Source organism: Dermacentor albipictus, chromosome 1 (assembly GCF_038994185.2).
Source record: "Dermacentor albipictus isolate Rhodes 1998 colony chromosome 1, USDA_Dalb.pri_finalv2, whole genome shotgun sequence".
Classification (NCBI taxonomy): Eukaryota; Metazoa; Arthropoda; class Arachnida; order Ixodida; family Ixodidae; genus Dermacentor; species Dermacentor albipictus.
The window spans coordinates 90,781,312-90,787,696 of record NC_091821.1 but is presented as its reverse complement, the minus strand read 5'-3'; positions in this window follow the sequence as shown (position 1 = coordinate 90,787,696).

Below are 6,385 nucleotides of genomic sequence, written 5' to 3'. Positions count from 1 at the left end.
GAACGCGTTAAAATAAGGGGAGGGGGGATCGGGATTTTCTAGCAAATACTTTCCGAAATATGGCATTTGTTTGGAAATTAATCAGTAATGATGACAATAGAGGGCATTGATATTTTCTAAGAAATGAAACATTTTATTCACGAAAAGCTGCTCATCGATTTTTTACACACCCTTGTTTACATACATTATCATCTGCATGCGCAACATATCGGCTTCCATTCGAGACCTGCCCGGTTGTTGAACGTATCTCAGCTGGGAGAAAGTTCTCTCGACATCACAACTTCCATCAGCTAGGCACAACAATGTCAGTGCATCATTTCCCAGCCTGGGGTAGCGAGCGGTAGATCAATGAGCTCGACAGCTGTGTTTGTGGGGCTTGCTTCCAGCAAGTACTGGTTGAACTCGTCGTGAAGTGAATCTACATCGTCGGTTACGAGCATGAACAGAGGTCGGCAGTCATCAAATGACTGCCCCAACAGACGCTTCTGAAATGTATCCAGGACGGCTCCCAACTTCCACAAAGTTAGCTGGTTGTGGGTTTGTCTGAGACGTTCCGTTCAACAGTGCAGTGCCACTTTGTGGCGAGTTTCGTGCAGAACGCTTCACAACATGTTTTTACTAATGTGGTGCTGCTCTTGGGTAACATAGACAGAACAGCTTTGGCCTGATCGCTTTTACCGATCATCGTTGAAAGCTCGCCGACAGTCTGCTGCAGCTTGACGTTTACCAGGTGATCAAAGCTGGGCATCAGAAGCTTACCGCTCTCAAGCGTTTTCCGGGCGTCTAAACGGGGGCCGAGTGTGTCTCTCATCAGGATTGCCTTTGCATAAACATTTTTTTTTTCAGAAAGTATCACTCGAATAGCTTCCGCTCTGCTGCTATCATGCGAGCTTTCAGCAAGTTTCGTTAACGAGCTCCACATTTCTATGACAACTACAAGCGCTTTGTAGAAGCTTTGCCATTTGTTTGGGACAACAGAAGGAGGCTTCTTAACATCAGATCCCAAGAGGCCATTAGAAGCACAAATTTCGGTGTACTTTGGTAGAGCTTGTTAGCGTGCTTAAATAACGCTCCAAACTTGATCACTACGGACCGAACTGTTAACATGCAGTTAAAGAAATGGCATGGTCAACACTCACATGAATCAGGTGTGCTAAATCTTTCACATGCAAGATTTGGATTCTTTCAGCTTGACAGATTTCTCGTGCCATCTTTCGCATGTACTCCGCTGAGTCTGTGGATACGGCCACAACGTCTTTCCACGTCTTGCCTACAGTCAGGAGAGCCTTGCTGACTACGCTGGCCACCGTGTAGCTGTTAGAAGCATTTACACTGTCCACGTCAACCAAAACAAACGGCTTCTTCACGGTTTTTTGGCTATAGTAGCACAGGAGAGTGTAGATGGTAGGCACTCCAGTGATGTCAGGGGATTCCTCGACGATGACACTCACTTTCACATCTCGTATATCAGCGCGGATTTTCACCATGTCCTTATCAAAAGCTTCTTTCAGGTATTTCAGCCGAAGTCTTTGTCCTGTTGGCATAGTCTTCGCGTCCTTGCAGTATTTGCGTACAAAGTCCCCCACAGGTCTGTCCGCCTGGTGCATCCTGATCTCACTGTACACTGTATATGGCACGAACGAAATCATAGATTACGCCGTCCGTTTCAGTTTCTTTCGCACGTTGTCTAGAGGACATATCAAAGAGCGTCTGCTGAAATGTTCCCGCCTTTTCAGCTTCCTGGGTCGACATCTTGAACTTCTTATGACGAGAGAACGCTAGATTCTCGCGAATTCGGTCGTAGGGCTTCTTCGCTGGATCGGTGACCATCTCGATGTTGCAATATTTGCACACTAACGCGCGGCTGCCTTCACTGTCTTTCGTTGCGATCTGGAGATCTTCATGCTCTTTACACCAGTCATACAGTGTCTATCGTTTTCTTCCCATCTCCATGCTGAATGTTTACCGTGTCGCGTACTGGAGCCTTATGTTCGTGACGGTGGCTTTGCGCTCACCAGTCACCCCTAGTAATGGGAAGTGACGATGGCTATCATGCGTCTCATTGGTTAGAGCATGAAGAAAGGAAACTGAGGAGATGCCCTACCCCATCCGCGCGCTAGGAGAAAAGTGTGGAGGAAATGACGTAGTAGCTTCTCCTTTTTTGCTTTTTTTTTAATTTCTTTGCTGTAGTGGCCACGCCATTCGGGCCTTAATGGCGCCTTTGTTGTGGTTTTGTGCGTTCACACATGTTTCTCCGTAGGTTTCGTACCATGGCAAAGGCGCCGTGCTGGCAGGTTTGCGTTGGTCTCCGTGTTTCGTTGCGCTGTCTTATCTGTGGCCCTATAACGTAAAACTATTCGAATATGTTTTTATTCCAATCTCCTGACGTCAAATGTTCGTAACCGCCGACGAAAGTATCGGGCGGTCAACCGCAGGGTCGTCTCAATAGACCAATCAAACGCTGTCCTCGATCATAGGAGGTCACTTTTGTTTACTTGAAAAACGAATAACATTGCCTACGCTGAGCGTCTTGTCTTATCTAATTGGCTCACAAGAGGCGAGGAGCAATCTCAAAGGGAGAGGGATTCGATGGGGCCGAGCCACTGCACTGAAAATCGATAACCAGATGAAGAGGGTGGTGCTGGCGTCTGCGATTGGTGCGCTTGCCCTTACATAGCTTGCGGTGGCTCGTCGACAATCGCGGCGGCATGCAACGGAAGCTTAAGATAACGCTAAAACGGATTCTCAGCAAAGAAGAGTCGGCAGGACGAGGTCGTAAACGTGCCGAAAGTGCTCGAAAACCTTACAGGGCCACGCAGAAAGTATTATTGTACGCAAGTAAACCCATTCTCTCCGGCAGGTGCGAGTAGCCAGTGCCTGAGCGATTGGCGGCAGCCATCTTTTATTCCTTTGGAAACGGGGCAGCCTGCGGCTATTCAGAAGAAAACTCAATTTTGTTCTGCATATTAATGCATCCTTAACGCGTACACGTCACTTTGACCCGGTGAGTTTTTGCGCTTTTATGACGTCGCGGGACAGGCAGGTGAAGTTGGTGAAGCCCGAAAATTGTGGACCAATAGCCGAGGGCTAATGGCGAAAAGACGTCGAATCAGAAATAAATATTTTTCTTTTGTTCGGTCAAAGCATGCATAATCAGTGTGTACACGTCATATCAGATGCGGAGCTATCGCGGTTGTCGTGACGTCGTGTGACAGACAGGTGAAGTGGGGGTGGTCCAAAAAAGTTTTTGGCCAGTCGCGGAGGGCTCATTGCAGAATTGGAATAGAAAAGTTTGGAATAGTTTTACGTTATAGCGCCCCTGGTTTCTTGGGCTCTCGGCGTATTTTTGCGTTCCTTCTGCACTTCAACTTGGCGCACTGCGCTATTGGACTGCGGCAAGGTGATGAATTTTGTTTGACAGTCTGCGCTGCATGTCAAGCAATTTAGGCTTACTGCACGGCACCAGGCGTTGTTAGCACTTATCGAAAAGCAGCTCGGCCGTTGTGACGCAGTTAGTTTCGCGCGTACTGAACCTCACAGGGACAAGTTCGTGACGCTTTCTCTGACTCCCAACATTATTGTAATTATTTCGTTACTTTTTGGGATACTTCCAGTGGCGTAGCAACAGGCGGGGCCGGGTGACCGGGGGCCCCGGGTTCAAGGGGCCAGTGAGGGGGGGGGGGGTCATATACGTCTGAAGACACTCCTCTTTCCGCCGGCTTGTCTGGGCGCAAATGGCAAAGAATGCTCCGGTATCCAGTAGCCCGAGCTCATGTACCTGATGCGTTGCGCCGCAGGATTGTCAGTTGCAGCTCTATCAACACCCCACGAAATAATTGCACGAATGTGCGGGCTAAAAAATTTGCTTTGCAAAATGGTCGCTGAACTACTCGCCTTAGCGGAACGTTTCATGTGGGGTGCGCTCGTGCCGTGCGTCCATGTTGGGAGCAGGCGTCGCTAAACATACAGTCAGGCGTTATAAGGCGATGAGGCTCTTGGGTCCCTCTTCCGTTCCGAACGCGTAGCGAAGACGAACAAAGACAGCAGCGAGAGGGCGTTCAACGAGCGCACCCGGCGCTCGCGTTTACAGCGAAGCGTTCGTTGAGAGCGACGTTGCATAATTGCGGCTGTGAAAAGTCGCGAATGGGATTCACTGGATCGTCTTCAGACTCGGTGCCTGGAGTTCCTGGAATTTATCGCCAAATGGAACTTCTTACTTACTTACTGTTATCTTCCGCTTGTTCCTCACGATCTGCGTGTCAGATGCATCATGCGAAAGGAACTTTTCCAAGTTAAAGCTGATCAAGACGTCTCTGCGCTCCACCATGAGTGATGAAATGCTGTCAAACTTGGCGATACTGACCATAGAAAAAGAACGCGTAAAAAATATATAATCTTTACTACTGTAATGAGTTTGCAGAAGCGAAGTGTCGGAAAAAGAACTTCTGAAGGAAATGTGTCCTTATACAGGTCATTACTTTAGTGCAAAAGGCTCGATGTCCCAACATGGTTTGTGCATCGGCAGTATGTATACAAAGTTCTCTTTATAAATTTTGAATCGTTGTATTCGTTCTTTATCAGTTTCGCGGTGTTCAATAAAATATATTTCTCCTAGTCCTAGCTAACCGTTTCTTTATCATTTTGTTGTTGTGTGACGTCATGTCACAAGTACAGTGTCTGTGTCAGCTGCACGGAATTTTATATATAAAGAAAAGATTATATTTGGAATAATATTTCCCGATATTCTATGACGTTATGTGTCTTTGTGATTACTAGGAACTCGGTAGCGTGAAAAATATGACAGGTATAAGTTATAACCATATCCTGAATAATCCTTTAATTAGTACTTATAGAGGAAGCACTTCAATTCGAGAATCGAGGACTCAAAGTCATATTATTAACTCAAGAAAAGCTCCTTAAACAAAATCGTTTTGGGTGCTACAGCCTACAGTACTTTGGCACTGCGGGCGGCGCCCAGTATGGCAGCAACGACAGAAATATTAAATAGTGGATTAGTGACGTTGATCCCTCAATCACCTCCATTGCGAGTGCAGACCAACATTAGTGCAAGCTTTCGCTGGCACGGGCTTCATCACCGCCTTTTTTTTTTTTATGGTGACGCCAAGAATCGACGCGAAGCGTGCTCTATTCTGTTCCCAATCTTGTGGTGGTACCGCAGCTCGGATAATCACGTTTGTCCGTATAGCAGCAAATAAAAACAAGGCTTTATTGATCAGAACGAAGAGAACTCGCAATTGTCATAGCGTTGGCGCCCGCGCCGCAGGGAGGCAGGTGGCATTTTCTAATAGGATGGGGAGATCAGCGTCACTGACACACAATTTAATTTTCGTTTTCGTTCAGGGCTGCCCACAGCCAAAATACTGCTCGCCATATTACCTAAGACGACTTTTGTGAAGTTGTTGTAGGGCAAGATATGAATCTCGGGCTTCAATTTTGCAAACGCAATGTTGCCGCTAAAATTGGTAATTAAAACTTTATAAAGATATTTTTTGTTACCTGTGACGTGAGCCATATTTTCCACGTTGCCGCATTTGTATTGGCTGCCAAGCCTTACAGTCTGACAGAAGATGTGCACATGCGCTTATCACAAGTTATCAGTGCAACACCCTATTTGGCGCACAAAAAACAGCGTGTATACCTGCTGCATTCGCGATCTCTAGGAAAGAAAGCGAAGGAGAGGGGGACCCGGGGGACGTGTGCGGTATCCAAGGTAGCTGTAGTGGTGCTGAAACCCGGAAATTGTCGACATCCTCACCTTCCTCGACTACACCGGGGGGGGGGGGGGGGGGGGACAGAAGACCTATGGGCCCTGGGCGCAAGACCACCTAGCTACGCCACTGGATACTTCTGAGGCACGCTCGCCGCGCCTGGCGTCGTGACGCAGTTAGCGAAAAGTAACTCGGCCGTGGTGATAAAGTTAGTTTGGCAAACACTGAATCTTAGTGGGACAAGTTTGTGACACATTTCATGGTCCCGCAACATATTTCTTTCAGTACTCACGCTTGTCGAAAATGGGACGAGCGATATTGCCAAGAGTGATAACAAAGGAGTGTATTGCTTGCGCTGGCAGCTCAAGCAAAAGATAACGCCGAGGAGCTCAAATACCAGAAATTCAAAAAATGCTGTCTTTTGAACGACTGAAAAGTCTTTGCACCTACACGCATTTGTCTTGATTGCGAGTAGGAGGCATTTTGGAAGTATCTAGCATGTTCTGGCTGGAAGTGTGTATTGTGGCTACCTCTGTGTACGTAGCGCAGCGCTGGGTAGTATCGAAGATACATATTGTTACGCATGAAGAAAACGAAGACCAGTGAACGTGCTGGCGGTCCCGAGTGGAGGAAGGAAGAAGAGGACGACGCTCAGT